Below are 23481 nucleotides of genomic sequence, written 5' to 3'. Positions count from 1 at the left end.
ACACACATGGTGCACAGATGTACACACAGGCAAAATATTCATACACATTAAATAAATATTTAAAAAAAAGCACAAAAGAACATCTGCATATTCCAGGTAATATTTTTAGAGAGAGCCAAAAGTAACTTTTTAGGATTGTTACATATTCATGAGCTGTACAGTTTCAAAGAGTAAAATTGTTTACAGTGAAGAGTTTATCTTATCTTAGTCCCTTACAATCACTCACCTTCTCCCCTTCACCGTTACGTTATTTGGGTTTCCTTGGGGTCATGATGGGCATTGGTGTGTAAGTGTTTACTGAATGTCATGTAGAGACAAGGATACGTTCACGACAGGTGACATTGAGGGCTAGATAGATAGCTCACTGGTAAAGAAAGCACTTGCCGTGCACATGTCGGACCCAAGTTGGGATTCCAAGCACCTACACACCAGGTGGGCATGGTGACCCCTCTGGGAAGGCAGAGACAGGGCATCCCTAAGGTAGGATGACCAGCTAGATTAGCCTTTTTGATGAGCTCTGGGTTCTACTGAGAGATCATACCTCAACATTTAAGATAGGGAGTGATGGAGAAAAAATCTGGGCATCAGTTTTAGGCCTCAACATGTACACACACGTGTATGTCCTCTTGAACACACATATGTCTATACACATGTGAACATTCATATACATATGAGTACCAAACACATACGTATGCCGCAAAATTGCCATTAGGTGATTTCTTGCTGAGCAGACATAGAATGTAATTATACTGGGGGCTACAGAGTTAATATGTGATAAAACATTAACAGAACCTAGATGCCCATCAACTGAAGAATGGATTAAGAAAATGTGGTACATATACACAATGGAGTACTACTCAGCAGAGAAAAACAATGACAGCATGAAATTTGCAGGCAAATGGATGGAACTAGAAAATATCATCCTGAGTGAGGTAACCCAAACCCAGAAGGACAAACATGGTATGTACTCACTCATAAGTGGATACTAGATATAAAGCAAAGAACAATCAGACTGCAACCCACAGAACCAGGGGGGCTGCATAGCAGGGGGGATCCTAGGATGACTGTGGCTTATAATAAGTTTTGGTTTTACTCAATCACTGGGCAAGCTTCAGTGAAACATTTCACTATTAGGATAAGAATTTGTACTGTATCAAGCTGATAATAGAATAACAATAATAAAAAAACCCCAGAACCTCTTGTCATATGCAGTCTATTCTTGACTAGAATGTCAACATGTGATATGTGTCTATGTGAGAAAAATATATGAATGTAGTTCTTTAAGTTTTTTTTAACCATATCTTTGTGTGTGTACTTATGCTGTGGTACATGTATGTGGTCAAAGGATAACTTGTAGGAGTCTGATCTCCCCTTCCACCGTGTTATTCCTGGGATTGAACGCCGCTCATCAGGTTGGGCAATGAGTGCCTTCACCCACTGTGCCACCTCTCTGACCCTGGGAATATATTTGTTATGCATTAAACGACCAGCCTTACATTTGCTCATATAATCTCAATACTTACCATGCACACAAATGATAGCAAACACACACATTTGCATCTTTCTTTTCATCCGATGGTACAGTTTGACTCAGTCAGTGTATCTCACACCTTGAGTTACTGAGCGCTGAGCCTCATTGTAAGGTGATTTCATTGTTTTTAGAATCCAGGAAATACAAACTATGAACTGGGATGTCCATAGGGACGAAAGCTGGGAAGCAGACAGTACCCTCAGTTACCTGATAATCATCTTTTTACCAAGGAAGGAGAAGGCAGCGCAGGCAGCGTGGCTCTTGATGGGGCTGCGTGCCACTCAGAGGATGCACATGGCTAACCCGTGGGGCTGACTCACTCGGTGCAGCTGGAAACGTCTCTTTTAATTAGGTAGGAAGCACCTGTGCGGTATTACTTCATCACTTTTCCTCTTCCCAGTGCAGGCTCATTAGGGATTTCAAAAACAAAACGAAAAAAACAATCCAACAAGCTGGAATTTAGATTTTTTTTTTTTTTTTTTTTTTTTGCAGGGAGTAGGATTTGGTGTCTAAAAAAGAGCAAGTATACAGACCCTCTGCGGGTAAAAATAAGTGCGAATTATGGAGGGCAAATGAGTGTGCCTGCTCCGAGGTGTTTGGCAGGAAACTATCTGTTAGCAGCTGCATGTGTCTGGGTTTGCACTTTCACATTGAGTGTTTGAAAATATTTAGCAGAATTAGTGCCGAATGTGTACAAGGTGTTGTTAAAATGTGAATGGTACTGGTGTTCTGGTCTCTGGAATTGAGTGAGCATGTCTGGTGCAGCATTCTGTCATGACTCCAGCAGGAGGCTGACACAGGTCACAGTTAGCATCTTCTAAGGGACTGAACAGCATTGTTTACCAAATGATTAATCACTGAGATTTTCTGTCCTCTCAAGAATTGTTCTCAAAAAGGTTATAACATGAACCTGCTTTTTTTTTTTTTTTTTTTTTTTTTTTTGTGCAAGGGGACGTGGGGGGGCAGAGTCCCACACTATATCACAGGTTGGTCTAGAACTTTACTGTGTTGTAGCCCAGGCTCGTCTTCAACTCACAGTAATCCTCCTGCCTCAGTCTCCCAACTACAAATATACTGGACACATCCACCATGCTTGCTAACCTACCTTTTATTGGGTACCTACGCTATGCTAAGAGCTGTACACATTTATTACTAACTTGAGCAACTACCCCAAGAGACTGGTGGTCTCATCATCTTTTAACCTATGGAGAAACTGAGGTCCAGAAGTGATAGACCTCACCCAAGGCCACTCGGCATGCGTTAGAGGACTCTGAACCCATTTTCAGTGGGGTTTTGCTGCAAGAGTTGCTCTCTGTGGGTGGGTTTGGGAAATGCTTTCTACTCTAGCACATAGGGTTGGAAAGGCATGTTAAGCTGTTGGTGTTGGGTTTGGTCCTAGCCTTGTACCCTCATAGACAACCTTGTTTGGCACATCTGTTGGTCCCTGTTCTCAGCCTGGTGACTTGTACGTTTACTATGGGCAGCAGGTATTCTGGAGCACTAGGTTCTGATCTTCATGATAGTAGTCCTGCACCTCTTGCTCTCTGTTTCGTTTTGATTTCTGTTGTTTTGAGTGCTGGAAGGGTTGTCCTTTGTTATCACCGAATCACTCATGAATATCTTGAGGCCTCAAGGTTAACGTGTCCTCCGCCCCACTGACATTTGACTTCCTGATTGCAGAAACCGTGCAACCAGGTTTGGACAATGTGTTCCTTCACTTGTGGGTTCAGGTTAATCAGTGCTAAGAAATTGATTTTTGCTCTAGAATCAATGTTGCTGGCTTTTACATTATTAATACAAACCAGTGGCTTGACTAATATCAGTTCGTTGTTAACCAGAGAAGCCCCCTCCCTGTTGGTAGAATTCCCCGTCTGGTCTGTGTTTGCAGAACACCATCTGCTGCCTGTGGACAGTGTCCTACTGGGCATCTCCCCAAGGCTGGTGCTTGGTTGATTATGATGCACCCTGATTTTAGTCCTCAGGCTGTAGCTACTGGGGGAAAATTTGCTGTAAAGAGTTGCTGTTCATGGGTATGTTTGGGAAGTGCTTTTTTTTTCACTAGAATGAATGTATTTTTTTTCTTTGTGATTCCGTTTGTGGGAAGTAGTTTTTATTCCAGCAGGTGGAGGTTGGCTAAGTCCAAGTTAAACTCTGAGCCATGCTGTGCTCAAGGCAGCTATTCTGTTTCTGCCCAACACAGGGCTACCCAATCAGTTGAATCCCTTAGGAATCTGGCCTTGGTTTCTGTTTCCCAGAATTATCTTTTAGTTTTGTATGTACCTCTTGGCCTAAAAACTTGGAACTATGTTTCAGACTTAGGCAGTAGGGTATAATACCATAATTCTTATTCCACTTAATGGATTTATTTCTTGAAATGCAAGTTTGTCAAATAAGAAATGTGTTGACTGAGTAGTATTTGAAACACTCAAACTAAAATAAAACTTCGTCGTGTCTGATGAATTGCTTGATTGTATGGGGCTGGAACCCTTTTTCCTTTGGTGACTTGCAGTTAAAGCAACAATTTATAATGCCTGGACAGCATCAGCATGCACATTGTCAACACATGTACTCAGGTGGTCTTTTCTGCTTTTCTTCTGGACAGATTTGCTACAGAGTTGATAATTCCCATGTACAATAAATAAAAATATATGTTCACCTGGTCCTCAGTGCTGGAGTTTGGGCCCTCTCACAAGCCAAACACACACTCAATCCATGAGCTATACCCCCAGCCCCGTGTTTTCTTTTCATTCTCATAATGATTTTGCAAGGTAACATTTTCTCCTATTTTACTAAGGAAACTGGTCCAGGGAGATGAAGTCCCTTATTCAGTCCTGTCCCATGGTGAGTTAAGTCAACGTAGTTTTCTGGGTCTCTTATTTCTGTTCCTGAAAAAAAATAAGTATCTCCAAATCAGAATATCTGAATTTGAGGAGCTTGTTTATCATACCAAACAGAGGGGACCTAATAAAACCAGATAGATACGAGCTGTCCCTAACCAGGGAAGACTTGGATGACCTCTATGTAAATTGTCTACTTGTAATGGATTTGTAATCTCAGCCTTGGCTCTCCCAGCCTTCACCTGGTGTTCAGGTTTCCTGGCTCTGTCAGAGCAGGCCAGAGATGTGCACCTCAAACCAGAAAACATGACGTGTATGGTTTTGGAAACAGACCTTCCCCGCCTCCTATTCTGGTGAAGTGTTGGATTGTTGCATTTAACGGTGCACTGTTTTCAAAACCAGGTTCATGGGCCTTCAACTGTGAGCTTATATGGATAGACCTGAGAGAAGATTCAGTTTTGGTCATCAGTAGCAACTCAATGAAATAAGTATTCTTTGAATAAAATTATTTTCACTTCCACCTTTCTGTTTTCAAGAATTATCCTCAGTGCTTTGCTTTTGAGTCACATTTTATTAAAATGTACACTGTCACTCGCCAGCTGTGTGGACCTCTGGGTAAGGTAATCATTTTTAGCCTTGGGGCTTGAGCTTAAAGTGGGATATACTACCTACTTTGTGGGGACCACACTTAATAGTGAGTCAGTGCACACCAGACCCAGCCTTGTACACGGTAAGCATTTGGTAATGACAGAAGAAGAATCTTACCATCTTCTAGGTGCTGCACTTGAAGCTAGAAAGTTTTGTCGGCTTGACACAAACTAGGGTCATCTGGGAGAAGGGAACCTCAGGTGGTCTGTCAACAAGTCTGTGGTGGCATTGTCTTGATTCATGATTGGTGTGTGATGGTCCAGCTCACTGTGGATGGTGCCACCCCTGGCAGGTGGTCTTGGGTTGGGTTGTGTAAGAAAGCAAGCTGAGCACACCATAGAGAGCAATCCCATAAGCTTCCCTCCTTATGGTTTCTGCCTCAAGTTCCTGCCCTGGCTGTCTTCAGTGATACATACTAAAGTGTAAGAGGAAATAAACAGCCTCCTCCCTAAGCTGCTTTGGGTCATAGTATTCATCACAGCAACAAAAAGCAAATTAAGACAACAGTAGTCTACAAAAATATGGTTTTTATTCGAAGAAAAGTAAATAAAAATATCTGTATAAACATTTTGAGGAGAGAGTGGTCATAATGTTGAGAGTTGAAAGTAATCGGGTTTTTGTACAAAGGTGTAAAAATAATTTTAGTAAATGTGTGTTAGGATGCCTTTGTGATAAAAGAAGATAGATCCATCCTGAGTCCATTTTAAGCAGAGGTATGTTTGATAAAAACCAGTGGTGACATGTCAGTTTACAGGATCTGAGGAACACAGGGTAAGTGATGCCAAAAGGCAGAGACGTGATTGCAAGTCTGGAGGGACTGATGCTCTGTTTCTGTGGAGTGTCCTCTGTGTTTCTGTGGAGTGCCCTCTGTGTTTCTGTGGAGCACCCTCTGTGGGATGAATGAACTTTGGTCAGTTTTAGTCATTTTTGTGCTTTGTGTCAAAATCTTATAGACTCATATTCAGATGTCTAAGTCTAGGTGAAATAACCACAGAGCAACTTGGTGGTGGTCCACTATGCTATACATAGCCAAAAGATGTGCATGCTCCTTTCCAGCTAAGTGGAATTGCCTCTCTGAGGAGGAGAAAGGTAAATTTGAGTTGCTGGGTGGTACAAGTCTACCGAGTGTGCAAGATGCCTGAAGGTGAGCCTCCATCCATGATGATGGAGGAGAGATGATGAGTAGAGATCAGAGTCCATCAATGAGTCAGTGTTTAGAGGTTGGCAAATCAGATGGCAAGAGAATTTGGGAGTATATCCTGAAGTATTAAGAAACACTATTGAGTATCCTTAGATGTTGAGGACCATTTCTTGTTTCTATAACAAGATATTTTATTGTATTAAATTTTTTTAGGTTCATTTATGTATGTGACTGTTTTGGTGTGTCTATGTATCATGTGCCAGTTGCTGGTGGAGGTCAGGGTGTTGGATCCTCTGGAACTAGAGTTATGGATGGCCATGAGCCACCATGTGGGTGCTGGAAATGTACCTGGATCCTCCACAAGAGCAACAAGTGCTCATAACCACTGAGCCATCTCACTAGCCCTTTAACAAGATATTTTAGTAAACAGTTCTTGTGAAAGCTCCAACGTCCCAGTGGCTTAGTTCAGTGGTAGAGGTCATGCTTAACGTGTTTGAGGTCCTAGGTTCAGAACATACACAACCAACGCAGCACTGGCTCTCTGAGACTAAGGGCAGGTTTTGGCATGGTGCACCCCAGCTCCTTCACCCACTTAGGTCAGTGTGTAAACAAGAAACAAGAAAGGGACTTGGAGGACCGGCATATTTTGTGTCTCTTTGATGATTTATTTTCACAGTTGTGTTTTCCTTGCAGTGTGCATTTCAAGGATTTCTATGTTGTCAGCTACAGCATTGTGCTTCCAGGCACTTTTCAATGCATTGCCTTTGTTTGCTCTCCTGCCCTCCCTCCTTTGGTCCTACCTTCCTCCTCCAGGTTTTGGACAGCATCATGCTACATGGCCCTGCTGGCCTTAAACTCATCCTGGTGCTGAGATAGTAGGAGGTGCTATTCTGCCCAGCTACCAAATGCCTTTTCTTTTTCTTTTTCTTTTCTTTTCTTTTTTCTTTTCTTTTCTTTTCTTTTCTTTTCTTTTCTTTTCTTTTCTCTTCTCTTCTCTTCTCTTCTCTTCTCTTCTCTTTTCTTTCTTCTTCTTCTTTTTTTTTTTGGGGGGGGGGGTTTGAGACAGGATTTCTCTGTGTAGCTTTGGAGCCTGTCTTGGAACTCACTCTGTAGCCCAGGCTGGCCTCGAACTCACAGAGCTCCACCTGCCTCTGCCTCCCGAGTGCTGGGATTAAAGGCATGCGCCACCACTGGCTGGCCCAAATGCTTTTTCTTTAAGGTAACTGGTGTATTCTTTTTAAGAGAGTAAGGAGGTCTTCCCCTTAATAGGACTTTCGTTTTCATAAAACTATTTCCTCACAATACTTCTGAAATCATTAATTTAACAGCTAGAATGACTTACAGTACTGTTTTATCAAGTGAAAAAATGTTCAACCTCACTAGCCATTAGAGAAAAGCTAGTTGAAACTATACCACCATTTTCTCTTTCCTAGTCAGAATGGCAGTTCTTGCGAATGCAGGTAAGGGTGTGGAGAAAAGGGAACCCCTATCTATACACTGCTAGCAGGAGTATGGACTTTATGTAGCCACTGCTGAACTCACTTTCAGTGTTCATCAAGGAACTAAGACTAGAACTCTCAGGTGACCCAGCGTATCATATCAGTCTTCCTCAAAGAACTACACACTGGTATATCATAGAGGTACTTGTGCATGAATACTTATTGTAGTATTCACAGTAGCCATTCATGGAATCAGTCAATCTAGGTGTCTATTAATTGAGTAAAGAAAATTATGCACACATCGTATACATGCAATGGAATTTTATACAGCCATAAAGAATTGAAATTTGTAGGAAAATGGATGAAATTGGAGATTGTCATAGGAAGTTATTTAAGGAAGTTAAGTTAGTTTCAGTCAAATATCACAATTGTATTTTCATTTGTGCAGTCTAGATTATATATAGATATATAAGGTCATGTATGTATGACACAGAAAGGGACAGATGGGAGGGAACAGGGATGAAAAATGAGAAGGTAGAGAAGTGTGTGGGGGGAGATAAAGTAAATTATATACCTGTATAACGTGTCCTTATGAAACCTAGTACTATGTGCAATGACTTTAAACCAATAAAAAATTAAAAGAAGAAAATGTCATTTTATATTCAAGGTGATCTTTTTCCCAGCATAGACAGATGGTTAGGAGCACTAACTGTGAAGGTGTTATCTGAGTTTTCTTAGTTTACTTGTAGTACCCAGATTCCTGAAATAAAGATAGCGGGAGCAACCTTAAGAAAAGGTGGCTTGGGCTGAGCTGGGTATTGTGGTGTAAGCCTTGAAACCCAGCTCTCAGGAAGCTGAGGCAGGAAGACGGGGAATTCTAGGCTAGTCTGAGCTCCGTAACCCCAGCCGTCAGAAAGAAAGGAAAACGGAAGGTGGGTTGGAAGAAGCAGTTTGATGACCAGGACGCCATTGATAGTGTCAATACAGGAATATAGAATGACCGCGTGCGTGCGTGCGTGCGTGTGCGCGCGCGTGTGCGTGGAATGGATGTTTTGCTTGGTTACTTTCTACCTTACTCTTTGAGACAGGATCTCTCACTGATCTGGAGCCCACTGATTTGGCTAGGCTGACTAGCTGACCAATGAGATCTCGGGATCCTCCCTTCTCCACCTCCCCAGCATTGGGGATTACAGGCATGTATCAACACACTCATCTTTTTGTGTGGGTCTGTCCTGTGGATCTGAATTGAAGCCCCCCTCTTTCTTGTGTAGGGAGTACTTTAACTACTGAGCCGTCTCTCCAGCCTCGGGAACAGCGATTGTATTTGTGTGAGTGTAATTGGAGGGGAGGCTCAGGAGGTGTGCTGTGAGCACACAGGTTTCAGTAGTAAGGACATATACTTGGCAGCTGTTATACTTCAGCTTGATTCCTCATCAGCAGTAAGGCATCTTCCGGATTTAGAAAGCAAAAACTTACAATTTTTATTAAAGCAATTGATTTGCAAATACTGCATGCTGGGAAGAAGCAGACTTGTGAGTTTCAGCCCCCCATGGGTTATAGACAGAAGTATAGTCTGTGTGGATCGTCATGGTGAAGGACCAGGAAAATCCTTTAATGAGGAGACTGCTAAAGAGTCAGTCACCCTGAGGAGCCTGGAAAAGGCTACTCTCCATGTTCACATAAGGTCTGTTAGCGGGCAAATCCTAATAGGCTTTACAAAAGTGGACAAAGTGGACACCAGTTGCTTCTCAGTTGATTCTTGCTACCTCCTAAAAGTGATTTATTTGAGAAATCTTAAGCATTGTTATAGAATAGTGCTGTCAGAGGGAAGAGTGTTAAATAGAAGGAAGAGTTGATGTTTCACAGTTTGGTAGACATTTTCTTGTGTACCCCCTTTGATTATTTTATACCGTGACCTAGTGAGAGATTCTCTTATTTAAAGATATTTACAGTAACCTTTGCTTCAGGGTACATTGGTTTATGTGTGGCATCTGTTTTTGGTTGTTTTTTTGAGGCAGTGTTTCTCTGTGTAGCTTTGGAGACTGTTCACATGGTCTGTTCATCTTCATCTTTAAAGTTGTCCTCTTGTGAAGTTTCTGTTTCACACAGTGAAAGAAAGAAAATTATATCACTTAAATGGGCACTAGAAAGGAAACTAAATGGAATTTGATAAAGAGATAATGAGTGATGGAATGAGCAGGAATGATGGGTAACAGAGGGTTCATAGAGAGTCTCCTGGTCAAAGTGACTTTGAAGTTGGGAATTAACATAGGGCCAAGTTAGCATGTTGGGTAGAGAGTGTACTTTGCAGAAAGATTGGCAACTGTCAAGGTCTTAGGACAGGAGCAGGTTACAGAAACCCTGTACATTTCAGACGGGGCTTAGAGTACCGGAGGAATAGCTGGAAAAGGGCAGTGGGTGCTGGGGAGGTAACTTGGGCCCTTATGCTTGAAATATCTCCCTAGCCCCACAACCACTTCTTTATAGGAATCCTCGGTCTTTACCTAGTGAAGATGGTTGCAGTGATTTTTTTTTTCTCTCACTAACTTTGTGGCTTGCTATCGGAGTGAGTAGGGAGCTCTTTTTTTTTTTTTTTTGGTTTTTTCGAGACAGGGTTTCTCTGTGTAGCTTTGCGCCTTTCCTGGAACTCACTTGGTAGCCCAGGCTGGCCTCGAACTCACAGAGATCCGCCTGGCTCTGCCTCCCGAGTGCTGGGAGAGTAGGGAGCTCTTATTTCTCTCACTACTCTTTGGCCGCTCAGGCATATTACCAACCGCTTCTGTTTGAACTTAGGGTGATGCCTTTGACTCTCACCTCAATCTGTTGTTTGTGTTTGGTCCTTGAGGCTTGAGTGAAAACCTTCACTTTTATGGACTATGAGGAGTCTAGAATGGAACCCCCGAGGGGTGATCTGGAAACTGAAGCCTGCCTACCCCCACCCTGTTGCTGGGGCTCAGCCTTGTGCTGTAAACTGCCCTCTAGCGAGGTGAGACTCCGCTGCTCCTGTCCTCCCGCATCTTTCCTCCATCCTCCATCCTGTGCCCTAGCCTCAGTTCTCCCTTAGTAAAACCCTGCTAGCTCTCCAGGGTTCCTTAATCCTTCCTGCCTTTGAGTTCAGGTAATGCCATTAGCCTCCCTTTCCTAGCGTAGCCCTGCTTCAAGTAACACAATTGTCCATGGGTGTCCAAAGGGGGTTGCTTGAGTCCAGGACCCACTGAGGGTGGGAAGATGTTTAAGTTACTTACAGAAAATGGCTTAGTAGTTACATAGAACCTGCCTCCTTGCACATACTAGGTACATGTTTACCATTGTTCTCTACCCCCAGCCTTCCAACATACTTTAATCATTTCTAGGTTACTAATACTATCCCCTGTGAGATAAATGTGATTTAGGCATTTGCTGTGCTGTCTCCATTAGGGGATAATGGCAACTAAAAATCTGTATGTATTCAGTACAGACACAATTTTTTTTTCACCCAGAATTTCCACCCCATGGTTGCTTGCATCCATGGATGTGGAATCTGTGATGCACACAGAGGGCCAGCTGCCTTCTATTTACTATTAGATGCTGTGACTTTCAAGATGTGCCTTCGTCGTAACAATGCATTTTCAGGGAGAAGAGTAGCATGCGTCTACTTTTTTTTAAAAATTGGAAACACAAAAATCATGCTCTCAAAGACATTAACACAATTCCAAGGGCACAAAAGTAAACTTACGTTTTTAAAAGATAGGTATCTTGAATTGTTCACCACAGAAATCCCATTATTTCTGCATTTTAAACCTCCCTAGAACTCTTCCTTATATCTGGGAGCACCACGGAAGTCTGTCAGGTCACAGAAACATCTGGATTTCTATGGTATGCTCTCAACTGGAAGTGTAGTCATCTACCACTGTGCAGTATAATCAAGCCAGGTAGAATTCAGAGATTGTCCGGACATCGATTAAGCTGTCAGATAGTGTTTTGTTCCTTTACTGTACATTTGTTGCATTGCTGGTTCAGGAGACCAAGGATGGTACTGGGAAGTGAACGTAGGGTCTTGTGCATGCTCGGCAAGTGCTGTACCATTGCTACGTCCTCAGCCCCAAACCACGTTTTGATCACCTCTGTACAGACATTGTGAGTAAGCATTTTGAAAATGAATAATAATCTAACGTACCAGTTGCATATCTGTATAGTTTGGGCTTGCATTTCATATATTTTAAAAAAGTATATGTGTGTGCATGTGTGGGGTGCATGTGTATGAGCATGTGTATAGAAGTCTTCTTTTGCTCTCCACTTTATTAAGTCAAGGTCTTAAGATGAATCCAGAGTTCGCTAATTCTAGGTTGTCCCAGGGACTTCCTGTCTCTCCTTTCCAATGCTGGGACACAAGTTGACCCCCTCCACTTGTCCAGCTTTTAATTGGATTCCAGGGATCTGAATTCCAAGTCTCATGCTTTCCCAGCAGGCACTTTAGCCTCTGGCTCCCCCAGCCTCTTGCTTTTTTTTTTAATTTTACTTTTTTGAAATTTCCAGTGATTGGTTACTGCTGTGTTCAGATACTCTTGCCATAGTTTGTGAGGCAGAGTGCTAAAGCAGTGTTTTTCACCCCTTACCGAGTATCCTGTCATCCTAATCAGATAGTGCCGTACACTGTTGTTAATTCAGAATCTGGGGGATATAGCACAGGGCCCAGCATTACTGTTTTCCTTACTTTTTTACTCTTTGTAGCAGTTTCCAGACTGCCCTGGCTGTTGTAATGGCCTAGTTGACCCCACCTTTGTAGAGAACCCAGTTTCGCTGTGATGTTTAGGAATGCTTCATTACCATCAGAAACCAAGCACTTCTATAGTGAGACCTTTGCTTTCTTGTGACTTCCTTAAGCTTTGTTTCAGGATGTTGTCACATGGGGAGAGGGGAGCCTCAGAAGGGGGTCACACTACCTTTTGCTGATCTCTAGTAGCTTGAGCCTGGGCCTGCATAGGTGGTGATTGGGTACACAGGCCTGCTCTTCCTGAGCTTCCCCCAGGAGGGTAGATGGGAGCTAGGCTCTCAACAGGTGTTTGGGTTAGAATGTGGCCTTTGAAGACTGGTTCCCCAGCTGGTGCTGTTTCCTGGAGGGCATGATGCTTACCTGATGGGCATAGGTCACTAGTGGTGTGCACTGAAGGGGACACCTGCCTCTGCTTTCATTCTTGGGCTTTTTGGATCTGCCAAGATGTGAGCAGTTCCCCCCATGTGTTCACTGGCCGTGAACTCCCTCATGCCTCCCTGCCAGGATAGACTGAGGCCATGAGCCCACATCAAGCCCTCTTCCTTCAAGCTATTTCTCTCAGGTATGTGGTGACAGCACCAAGGAACATGACTAATACAGCTGGTGACCCTTAGGTACTTAACCAGTGAGAATCCAGTGAATGGGTAACCTGTGTCCGGCAGGGTTGAGTCATGAGAGAAAGGCAGAAGGAGGAGGCACAAGAAGGGCATCCGGGACTGAGGGACAGTGGGACTGGTCTTAGAAGAGAGTGGAGCTGGGAGTGTGGGATGAGTGTGTAGGGTGGGGAAGGGTAGTCACAGAGCCTTGCAGCCTGTGGTAAGGGGTTTGGATCTTATTCCAAGAACAGTGACTCTCTGTTGAAAGATTTTAATAGGAAATGAGCCTCCTACCTCTAGGGTACGTCTCTGAGGCTGAAAGTCTCGGAAAGTGTGAAAGGCAAAGAGAGGTGGGTGTCTTAGTTTGGTTTCCAGTCTTGCAAACAGAATAGATAATATATATACCAGGCTTGCTTGGCCGGGCCCCTCTGGCACTCTTGGCTCGCCATGCTGCTTATCTCACGGAAGTCTCATGGAGCTGTGCCTCTGTAAGGTCTGAAACGGGAAAGTAAAAACTGAATCTAAAGGTTGTCATGCCATCTCCCCAACATCCTCACAGGGTAAGTGTGGGTGCTCCTTCCAGATTCCTAGATTCACCTGGTTTTGAGGAACGTGGCTCTCTATATTTTAGGCAAATTAAAAACCGGACCATTTTTAAAGAGCACTGTAATAACTTTAAAGAAATCATTGGTGCAGGTATAATACGAAGGAAGGAGCCTTCCTGTCCCTTCTTTTAAGAAAATGGATGAAGGAGGAAGGGAAGGAGAGAGAGACAGAAACAGTGAAAGACAGAGAGACAGACAGACACAGACAGAGAGACCAATATTGACATTTCACTAGGAGGGCTTTCTGTATGCTGGGAATTCAGTTCCCATGCTGCCCTATGAGATCTACAGAGCTATCCTTCCTGTCTTGGAGATGAGGAGACCGAACCTTAGAAGCAGGTTGTCCAAGGTCGCACTCAGCTGGGAAGTGGCAGAGCAGAGTACACACCCAATCAATCCTGTTGCTCAAGGTTTCCTCCCAATTTCTGCAGAATGTGAAAGCTTCAGCTAAGACAGCCTCCCTCCCCGCCCCCTTGGTGAATATGAGCATCTTCCAGGGCTTCTTTTCCCCAACTAGACTTGGTGATTTCATTCCAGCCATTTCATGACACATATGATCAATCTATAATTCCTCCCATTTGATCCTTAACTTCTGATTTTGCTACAGCTCTTTAAGACAGTGTCAGTCAGTTCTCTCTCCTGTTCCTGAAGGTTAATGTTGGAGGGTTCATGCTGCCAGCTTGGTCCTGCTCTCAAGCAAGAGAGAAGGGCTGACATTGTGCCTGCCCTTGGGCTGTACCCTGATGGTGTGCATGCTCAGGTCCTGCCAGCAGGTGATAGCTGAAACCCAGGTCGCCCTGCCCATGTTGCCCTGGCCCTTTTGCAGAGTTGCTGGAAGAGCTCTGCCTGCAAGGCCCACATTGGAATTAAGGGGAGGGAGCTACAGGCTGGTACAGGTAAGAAAGCTCCAGCAACCTACTTTTTCACAGCTAAAATTAAGACCTGCTTGAGCCGCTAGGAGACGTTGGTGCTTCCTGCAGGATCAGAGATTGGTGTTAGGGTTTTCTTTTGCATATTCAGGGGCTAGGATAGTCTCTGCCTTCTCTAGTAAGAGAGTGTTGGCTGTTGTCTTCTTGTATTGTTTGGGATTTTATTGTTAATGAGCCATCTTAGTTTCATTTACTTTTATTCCACTTGAGAGTGGGTTCCATTCTCGGTGGCAGTCTGGGCTGCTGTCAGTCCTTATCAGCTACCAGAAAGACATGACCCAGAGATGAATGTCATTCTACTTCAGCTTTACAGCATTAATTAAAATATCTGTAGAAGCATCACTCAGCAAGCAGATGCAAATTCAGGTATTTACTCCCTACCATTGCTCTGTTAGCGATTACAGCCAGTCCCTGTTCAGGGATGCTCACAAAGACTCTGTGTGTGCACGCGCACATGTTATTTTGCATTCTTTAGCACTCACTGAACAACACTGGGAAAAAAATTACCAAGCATGTTGTTCTTTAGAGTAGGATGGCTTTGGTAGTTCTTTTTGTGTGGCGAAAGTTTTATTTTTCTCTCTTAATAATAGTGACCTTCAAACCTGGCAAGTGTCTCCTGGAGCAGAATAAGCCTGTGCTAGTAGTAAGCGTGGTAATTATCCGAGCCCTGTGGGAACACAGGCATTTGTGAGTTTTGGGCATTCTTGGATATATAAATGCAAATTCGTGGAGGGCCCTTAAGGGATGAAAACAGAAGAATTAGTCTATACAAAAATGTGCCTTATTCCCAGGAACTGGGATCAGAGCCGTGGTATAGCTTGAACAGAAGTGGTTTGTGTAGGTAGGTAAGTGATTTTCACCATTCTGAAGCTTAACAGACCCATTTTTCAACAGGAGGGAAACCCCCTTCGCAGCTCTTTATTTTCCACAGCGGTAGCAACCAGCCAGCGAGAATGTTTTTAATTGAAAATCACATAACTTCAGCCTAGCCAACTTTCAATTGCTTCCCAAGCACAGCGTTTTGCCAGAGTTTCAAACAAGACTGTACAAGAAAGGAAAAGAATGTGGGATTCACAGATACTAAAACATTGTAAAAACAGCTCTGATATCACCAGCCAATTTAGACACCGAGCGCCTCTCATCATTTGCCGAGGGTGAACAGAAACTTAATTCATACGCTTTCTCAGAGCTTCCTTGTCTCCTTTCTGGTGGTTCCTCCTCTTTTCATGGACCACCCTGGCTTGTTTGCACTTTTCTGTCTGTGGCTTCAGCTCTCTCGGTCTTGTGTGATGATTGCTTTGGTTAGGGAGGAAATGCTTTTGTGGATGACTCTGAGTTGCAAGCACTGTAATGTTCTTGACAAATGTAGACAGAAAGTGTCTAACTTCAGGGCATGGGGCATAGCATAGGGTGTCTGAGGGATGGACAAGGAAGGAGATACCAGTGTCCGGGTTTCAGGAGCAACACTGTCTGGTAGGTGTTTCTGTATCTCATTTCCTCTTCCTGTGCTCTTCATTCTTCTCTGGCCTTCCCAGGCCCTGGCCCCCCACATTCCCAGCATGCATTTCAGACCGAGGCTAGAATCTTTGTCTACACTGTGTGTTTGGAAGGGATGGGCTCTGATTGATCCACTGTGGTCAGAAGCCCACATCTGTGGCGCAGGAAGTGAAATCCCATGCAACTCAGGGGCTGGAAGCACATCTGTTGTAATCATTGTAGGGGCAGAAATGGCTCCAGCACTCAGTGCACCATTGTTAGTCTTTTTTACAATGACGTTTATTTATTTGTGTGTGGGCATGTGTGGAGATCAGGGGACAACTTGTGAAAGTTGGTTCTCTGTGTCTATCACGTGGGTCCTGTGAATGGAACTTAGGTTGTCAGGCCTGGTGATAAGCACCCTTACCCGCTGAGCCACGTTGCTAGCCCACACTGTTAGTTTTTGTGTTTTAACAAATTTTTGTAGGACCTTCTTGTAGCACGAATCCTAATTGGTCTTAATAATCAAAACCTTGAGTCAGATATCAGGGTGAAAGCTGAAAGATCAGAGGCTCAGAGCAACCAGGCACTAGAAAGACTTCTTACCTCTATCAAATCCGCAGACTGAAAAGGCCGACCAAGCTTCTGTCTCCATACCACCTTATCACTTCCTCTCTCTGCCCAGCCATATTACTTCCTGTTTCCTCCTCTCAAGTGTGGGATTAAAGGCATGTGCCTCTCAGGTACCAGGATCAAAGGCTTGAGATCCCTAGTGCTCGAATTAAAGATGTGTGCCACCACTGCCTGGCCTCTGGTGGCTGGCTCTGCACTCTGATCTCCAGGCAAGCTTTATTTGTTAGAGCACAAACAGAGTATCACCACACCTTCTTTTAATGCTAGGGATCAAATATAGTGTATTGTATATGCCAGGCTGAGCTATGCCTCCAGCTCTTAGAAATCCTAACTCCTTTTCTACTCCAATTTCAGGTTCATCAGTCAAGTCGGGGATAGAAGTACAGAGCAGGAGTAGATGGAGGACCTGCTTGTTAGGCTCAAGACTCCACGTCCCATTCTCAGCGACACAAAAAACAAATCCTAACAAAAGAACACCAAACCTAGTCCAACAGAAGTATTTACATGTCTGGTGCAGGACAGGCAGATATTGACAAAATAATTGTGTGTTAGGGTGTTATTAGCATGTGAGCGCTTATTGAATGCCTTCTGTCTCCTGGGCCCTGTTTCAGCTTAGACAAGTAACACATGCCTCATAGTTTTCACCCACACCATGTTATCTTCCCAGAATTATAGCCATATGCTTTCTGTCTGCTGGATTCCCACCTGATTGTCACTGGAATGAGAGCTTATTTTGAAGGTTGTTCCTTGATGCTGTGTGTACATTTTTTTTTTCTGTCCTAAGTGATGACATTTGAAAAAAATAATGATTAAATTCAGGGAGGCCTGGTATAACAAAAGATAAGATAGTGTCCGGTGAAATAATTTCCAAGGTCCAACGACTGTGTGTGTGATAATCTATCACTTGTCCTAGAAACATGCCAAGAAGCAGAATTGGCCAAAAGGATAGAAAATGCTTTATATTTTTAGTTCAGGTAATTGGTTTCACCGGATAAATGATAACTGAAAGCAAATCTGAAATTCTATTAGAAGTTTAATTATTATTCTCTTTGATCTAAGTGTGCAAATGATTAAGACATGAAAAATGTTTCTTGATAAGCAAGGTCGGGTTTCCATGGATTTAAGGCCATCTTAGTACGTTCACTTTGGACTAAGACTTCTGCAGCATCCGGAAAATTTGTACCTCAGAGAGGGTTTGTTTTAATTTTCATTCTTTAATATAATTATAACTTTAATCCTCTTTTGCAAGTTTAATCCAAAATGTAAGTGAATTAGGTAAAGTATATTAGAAACCGTATCATAAAATCTCTTTGGAGGTTTTGGTATACATGTACAGAGACTGGATGCCAAGGGCTTTACTGTGAGTCCGTTTTTGAGCATTAAAAAGAGGGCAGTTCATTCTTGTTCTCTTCTATCCAGCTTGGCTTTGCTCCTCTATTGTTGCGATGGAAGGATTTGTAACTGAGTCATGTCAAAATGGTGACACTATGGCATTGATGATATTTCTGCCATCTGCCAGCACCTCTGAGGTGACCTCAGTTTTTCCTAAGGTTGATCTTTCTTTCCTGCTTTCCTGTGATCGATTTTTGGGTCCCATCACACCCCATTTATTTTTTTGTTTGGTTTTGAGACAGGATCTCACTGTGTAGCCCTGGCTGATGTGGAACTCACTATATAAACTGGACTGGTTTTGAACTCATAGAGATTCACTTACCTCTGCCTCTCAGGTGCTAGGATTAAAGGTGTGCCACCATACCTTGCCAAGCCTGGTTTCTTCAGTTGAGTGGTCCTTTAGGTGCGTGTTATCAGTGAAAATTAATGCGCTTATGTGTGCCTGAGTGACTCTAGATTTCCTCCCATGACAGGCTTTGTTCAGTGGACATTTTCCATTTCCGAAGGAGATCTGTCTGTAGAATTCATTCCTTTTGTTTAGTTGCTGTTTGTTTTTTTTTCATTCATTGTTCCACGTGTGTATATTTAGAAAGACTTTATATAGTATTTCGAAGCACTAAGAACTGTGAAATGAATCAGAAATGAACGAGCCATAAAACAAAATCTTATTTTCTGAGCGTATCAACAGTTGAAATTGTGTTTGTGTATATATGTGCACATGTAATTTTGCACATGTACATGTGTCTTCATATATAATATGCACACGTGTATTAACTTCTACAGATAAATGCCACCTTGGTGTGCTGTCACACTTAAGTTTTGTTAGTGTTTTTCTCTAGCGTTTTGAAAATAGACCTTCCCTGAGACCCCCTTTCCCTTCCCTTTCTTCCCCTCTTTCTCTAAAGTTGTCAGTGGACTTTTGAGAAGAATAAATATTTGATGTTAGATCATAGCTGAGGATAGATTTTTGGATCAACTCTTGGTAGAAATAGATAAATTTAGAGAGCCTTTTTGAGCACGGCTTTTATAGAAAGAACCATTCAGCCTACTGGAATATCAAACTCTGGCTTATGTCCTGTCTAAGGCGTTATTCTTAAATATTTCAAGGAGAGAGGTAATTATGAGTATATCCTTAGTTAAGTAGTTGGTGTTATATTTTAAATTGATATTAGGGGACAAATATCTGTTTTTCTTGAAAATACTTTGCCTATAAATGGCAATCCCATGTAGCAAGATATTGAAATACCTCAATTTTTTTCATTAATATTTGGATGCAAAGAGTAGTACACAGTTATTACTAAACTATTAGGGAAAAAAAGAGACTTTTTCCCTCAGAAAATCCTCATCTATAATTACACCAAATTTGATGTGTTATCTTTCATGAATATATTAGTCTAGATGTATTATGTATGTATATGAAATGTATGCATCTTATTTTTATTTCCACTTCCTATAAATCATGAACATGTTGCTATGAAAAATAAAGCCCACATTATTTTATACTACCTCTTTTAAAGGTTTGCGTAGCATTCCATCACAGAGCCAGCTAGTCTCACTGCAGGGTAGTAGAAGGTTACCTTTAGGTTTTCATGTTTTAAAGAATTTTAAGATAAACGCCCTTGTATCTCAGTATCTGTCCACATGATGAGTAGTTTATTTTTGGACGGACAAACTTCCCAGCTGTGGAATTGCTGAGCTCAAGGTTTGGCTGATTTCAAGGCCCTTTATTTGTTTTCAACTCACATATAATCATACTGCTTTCCTGATAACCTTCCTCCGGGTGCTGAACATGGTTGCACTTTGGATGTTGTGATTGCTCTTGTTGCAGAGATGATAACAGCTCTTACTGTTATTTGCTATCCTGGTGGTTTCAGTTTGGTCTGGGTCCTTGGTTTCTTTTCCTGCTCTTGTCTGTTCCTGGTGTCTGAATTTGAGGTCTTTTGCGACATTTGCCTTGGAGAACACCATGTGGCGCATCAGTCCATGGCTCCCCCACACTAGCCAGATTGTGTGTGTGTGTGTGTGTGTGTGTGTGTGTGTGTGTGTGTGTGAGAGAGAGAGAGAGAGAGAGAGAGAGAGAGAGAGAGAGAGAGAGAGAGAGAGAGAGAGAGAGAGATATGTTGATGTGGTTGTCATTGTCTGCAGGAATGGGCTGTTCCAGAGACGCAGCATTAGGGAGCAGGTTAGTCCTTTTCCCATTCTGAGCTGGAAGAATGCCCAGGGAGTGTTGTCATGGAACAAGCAGGCCATTTCCTTGCTTCTAACTGCCGAGGAGGACTGACTCATTAGGAGGTTTCCAGAGATTGAAGTACCTTGCGCTTAATACCTATTACGGTTTGATAACTGAAGAATCCCTTCAGAGAACAGAAAGAAGTGTCTGGAAAGTCTAGATCAACATCATTTCTCCATATTAATGTGGAGGGTCATTGACATGATTTGAATGAGACTTTATCATCTAAATGACTTTTAAAAATTAGTTGTTAATTTGTGGTTGTCATTTCCTACCATAGTGAGTTTAGGTTCAGTTATTCCCTGTAATAGAGAAAGCTGCAGGATAGATGATCACCAATCCTATTACAAAGATTTTTTTTTTGGGGGGGGTAGAGGGCAAGGAATTGGAAAAGAAGAAAACTTGATTACTGTATGAATGAATATAAAAATAGCGTCTGTCATGCTTTGCCTTCTGAATAAATTATAATAATTATGACACTTGTAGCCTCTCATTCTGAGGTGACAGTTTTAATTTCTGAAATCTCAAGACATCACCTAACCCCCTGGGCCAGTACATTTTCTGTGTGTTTCATGTACTGTTTTTGTGTCTACGGTCATGGCATTGGGTGGAGAGAGGGGCACTAGGAAATAGGTGCTGAGTTTTCAGAGGAAACGCTTTGATGGACTTTCTGCCAGCGTTTCGGGAGTGCTGATGTTGCCTGTGTGCACTAAATCCCACTTGCTTATCCCACAGCACTTAGGCCTGCTGTTCAGTGCACACAGAGAGAGATAAAGGACTGATAGATTTATTGCCAGGTTCTTGGTTATGCATGTGCAGCTGTATCCCCCCCCACACACACACACACCATGAACATCACAGCTATCTGCAAAGGGGCACATTTTTATATAGGTTTTAATAGATGACATGACTTAGCACCTCCATTTCCCTGATACTATTCATTTCTGTTTGGGAATGTCACAATGATGGGTGTGTGTGTTTTGACCTCATAGGAAGGTTCCATGACAACAGTAAACATTCACATGGCAGGTTTTCGTAAGGTAATTAACGTGGATGATGCAAGTGGCCTCGGCCTGCAGTGAAGATGGCTGTGAAATTTCCCATGCCACAGGATATTCTCAGAGCTGGGACAGGCTCTCTGAGGACTGTGAAGGGTGCTGATGTGAGCTCCCCTTCCAGACAGAGCTGGGCAGAGTTCATGCCCGCTGGCTCCATTGTGTTCCTCGGGTGTGTCCTGATTGGGTTGAACTGGAGTATTTGCACCACTGTTTGAGGTAGTTTTGTTCTTCTCAAGGACTGTTCTTATGGGATTCTGTTGGTATTTTCTCTCTTCAATTAGTCTGCATTAAAAATGACCACGAAACCCCCAAACTTCAAAATGACTGATATAGTAGCATTACTTTATAGAAGAGCTGTCATCAGTTACCTTTGGCATTTGATAATTGATAGTTGGTTATCTTTTTTGGTGTTTGGGTGGTGTGGTTTATTTTTGTCATTTTAATGATTTTAAAATTTACTTTTGTTTTATGGGTATGGGTGGGTGTTTTGCCTGGATGTATGTTTATGTGCCATGTGCATGTAGTACCTGAAGAGGCCAAAAGAGAGCATTGGATCCCCTGGCCCATAGTGATATTCAGATAGTTGTTAGCTACTACCTGAATTCTGAGAGTTGAACCTGGGTCCTCTAGAAGAGCCATTAGTGCTCTTCAATGCTGAGCCTTCTCTGTAGCCCAGTTTTAATGATTTTAACAGTGAAGAGGACAGTTTAAGTAGAGCCTTAGGTTCTAAGTGCCACATGAAGGGACTTCATGGAGGATTGGTGTATTCACCTTAGTATCACACAGCCTCCGTGAAGTCCTTTTGATAATAGTCAAAGCTTTTTAGGAATCACGGCAGGAATTCTTGACAGCGGTTCCTCCCCTTCCTCATACACAGTTCCAGAGTGTGAATAGAATCTTGTCTCCACAGGGGGGTGGGCAGGGTGTCTGGTTCCTTCTCCTTGAGTTAAGGGGAAGAACTTGTGGTTATAGTGAAGTGAAGATCTAAAACTTCCAAGACAGGGTCAGGAGAGATAGTGAAACCTCCGTCTCATTCTCTTGGGAAACTTGGCCTTGCAATCCATCCAGCAGGTTGTGAAGCTGCTCAGGTAGACACATGGGAAGGCCGTGTCTATGTGTTTCCATGACCAGACACAGCTAAGCTTTCTGATGCTTCTAGCCTTTGGTCTCAAGTCACCTTCAGTCTTCCTGGGGGTGAATCTTCAGGCTTCCCTTAACAGAGACTTTGAAAATTGTGATAGATAATGAAGTGGTCTCTGTTAGCTAAAGCCATTGGGTTTGGGGATAACATGTGTGTAGCAGTATAATTGGAATGAGATATTGGGGCCACAGTGAAAACAGGATTCTCCTTCTAGTTATGCATATTGTTTATACATTTAATATCCATGTAACCTTGAGTGAGGTGCCTAGCTTTTTATGTTTGTTCTGTTAACTGTAAATGGGGCTGATTATCTTTTATTCTTTCTAGACGTCTATGAGAATTGGTGATTGGATATTTATGAGCTGCCAATAAATATTTGTGGTCATTATTTTCATTATACTATATTGCTGGGGTTTGAGAATACATGGAGATACTGATATGAATTATATTTTAACTTTTAAAAGAGTTACAAATGTTTTTACATTGCATGATGGGACATGCTGTGGGTGTGTGCTGTGCATTGTGTGGAGAGGAGTCAGCTTGCAGGCGTCAGGTCTCTCTTTCCACCATGTGGGTTCTGGGGATTGAAGTCTGGTGGTCAGGCTTGAGCAAGGTGAGTCAACTTGCTGTCTGGCCCTATCAAGTTTTGAAGTGCCTTTTTCTAGAAAAGAGACCAATCTAATTTTCATGAAATGCAGAGTAAGAATAAAACGGTTAAAAGTAAGTGTGCTACTTGTGTCTGTTAAAATACACACTTCAGCTGCCCAGTGCTGAAATGAGGGCCGGGTGTGCTCAGACTGAGAGCAGGAACTGAGCACATTGTGTACCACCATCGTAGAATCCGCCTCATTCTGTAAAGTATCAGTCATGGCCCAAGTTACAGTTTCATTAACGTAGGTTTTCTTGTGGGAACAAGGTATAAATTACATTATTTTTTTCTTTCTGTGGATAATGTTTATGTGATTTCAGATGGCTATTAAATACAGTGGGAAGATTTTAGTCTGTCACTTGGATGGTTTTGAAATTGACTTTAGCTACAGGATATAGTTGTGGCTTCATTTTGCTTATGTCT

General features: G+C 42.6%; 1 protein-coding gene and 1 long non-coding RNA gene across 14 annotated transcripts in view; both read left to right on the top strand.

Moving 5' to 3' along the window:
- Magi1 (membrane associated guanylate kinase, WW and PDZ domain containing 1) overlaps positions 1-23481 on the top strand; it is a 650887-nt gene that overhangs the window by 122341 nt on the left and 505065 nt on the right. The window lies entirely within an intron of this gene.
- LOC131907224 (uncharacterized) overlaps positions 21257-23481 on the top strand; it is a 28563-nt gene continuing 26338 nt past the window's right edge. The window contains exon 1 of the long non-coding RNA XR_009378332.1: positions 21257-21484. This is a non-coding gene — a long non-coding RNA (uncharacterized LOC131907224). The remainder of the gene's footprint in view (positions 21485-23481) is intronic.

The sequence above is a fragment of the Peromyscus eremicus genome, chromosome 3 (genome assembly GCF_949786415.1).
Source record: "Peromyscus eremicus chromosome 3, PerEre_H2_v1, whole genome shotgun sequence".
Lineage (NCBI taxonomy): Eukaryota > Metazoa > Chordata > Mammalia > Rodentia > Cricetidae > Peromyscus > Peromyscus eremicus.
The sequence above is the reverse complement of the archived record's forward strand: the minus strand, read 5'-3'. Positions and strand labels throughout refer to the sequence as shown.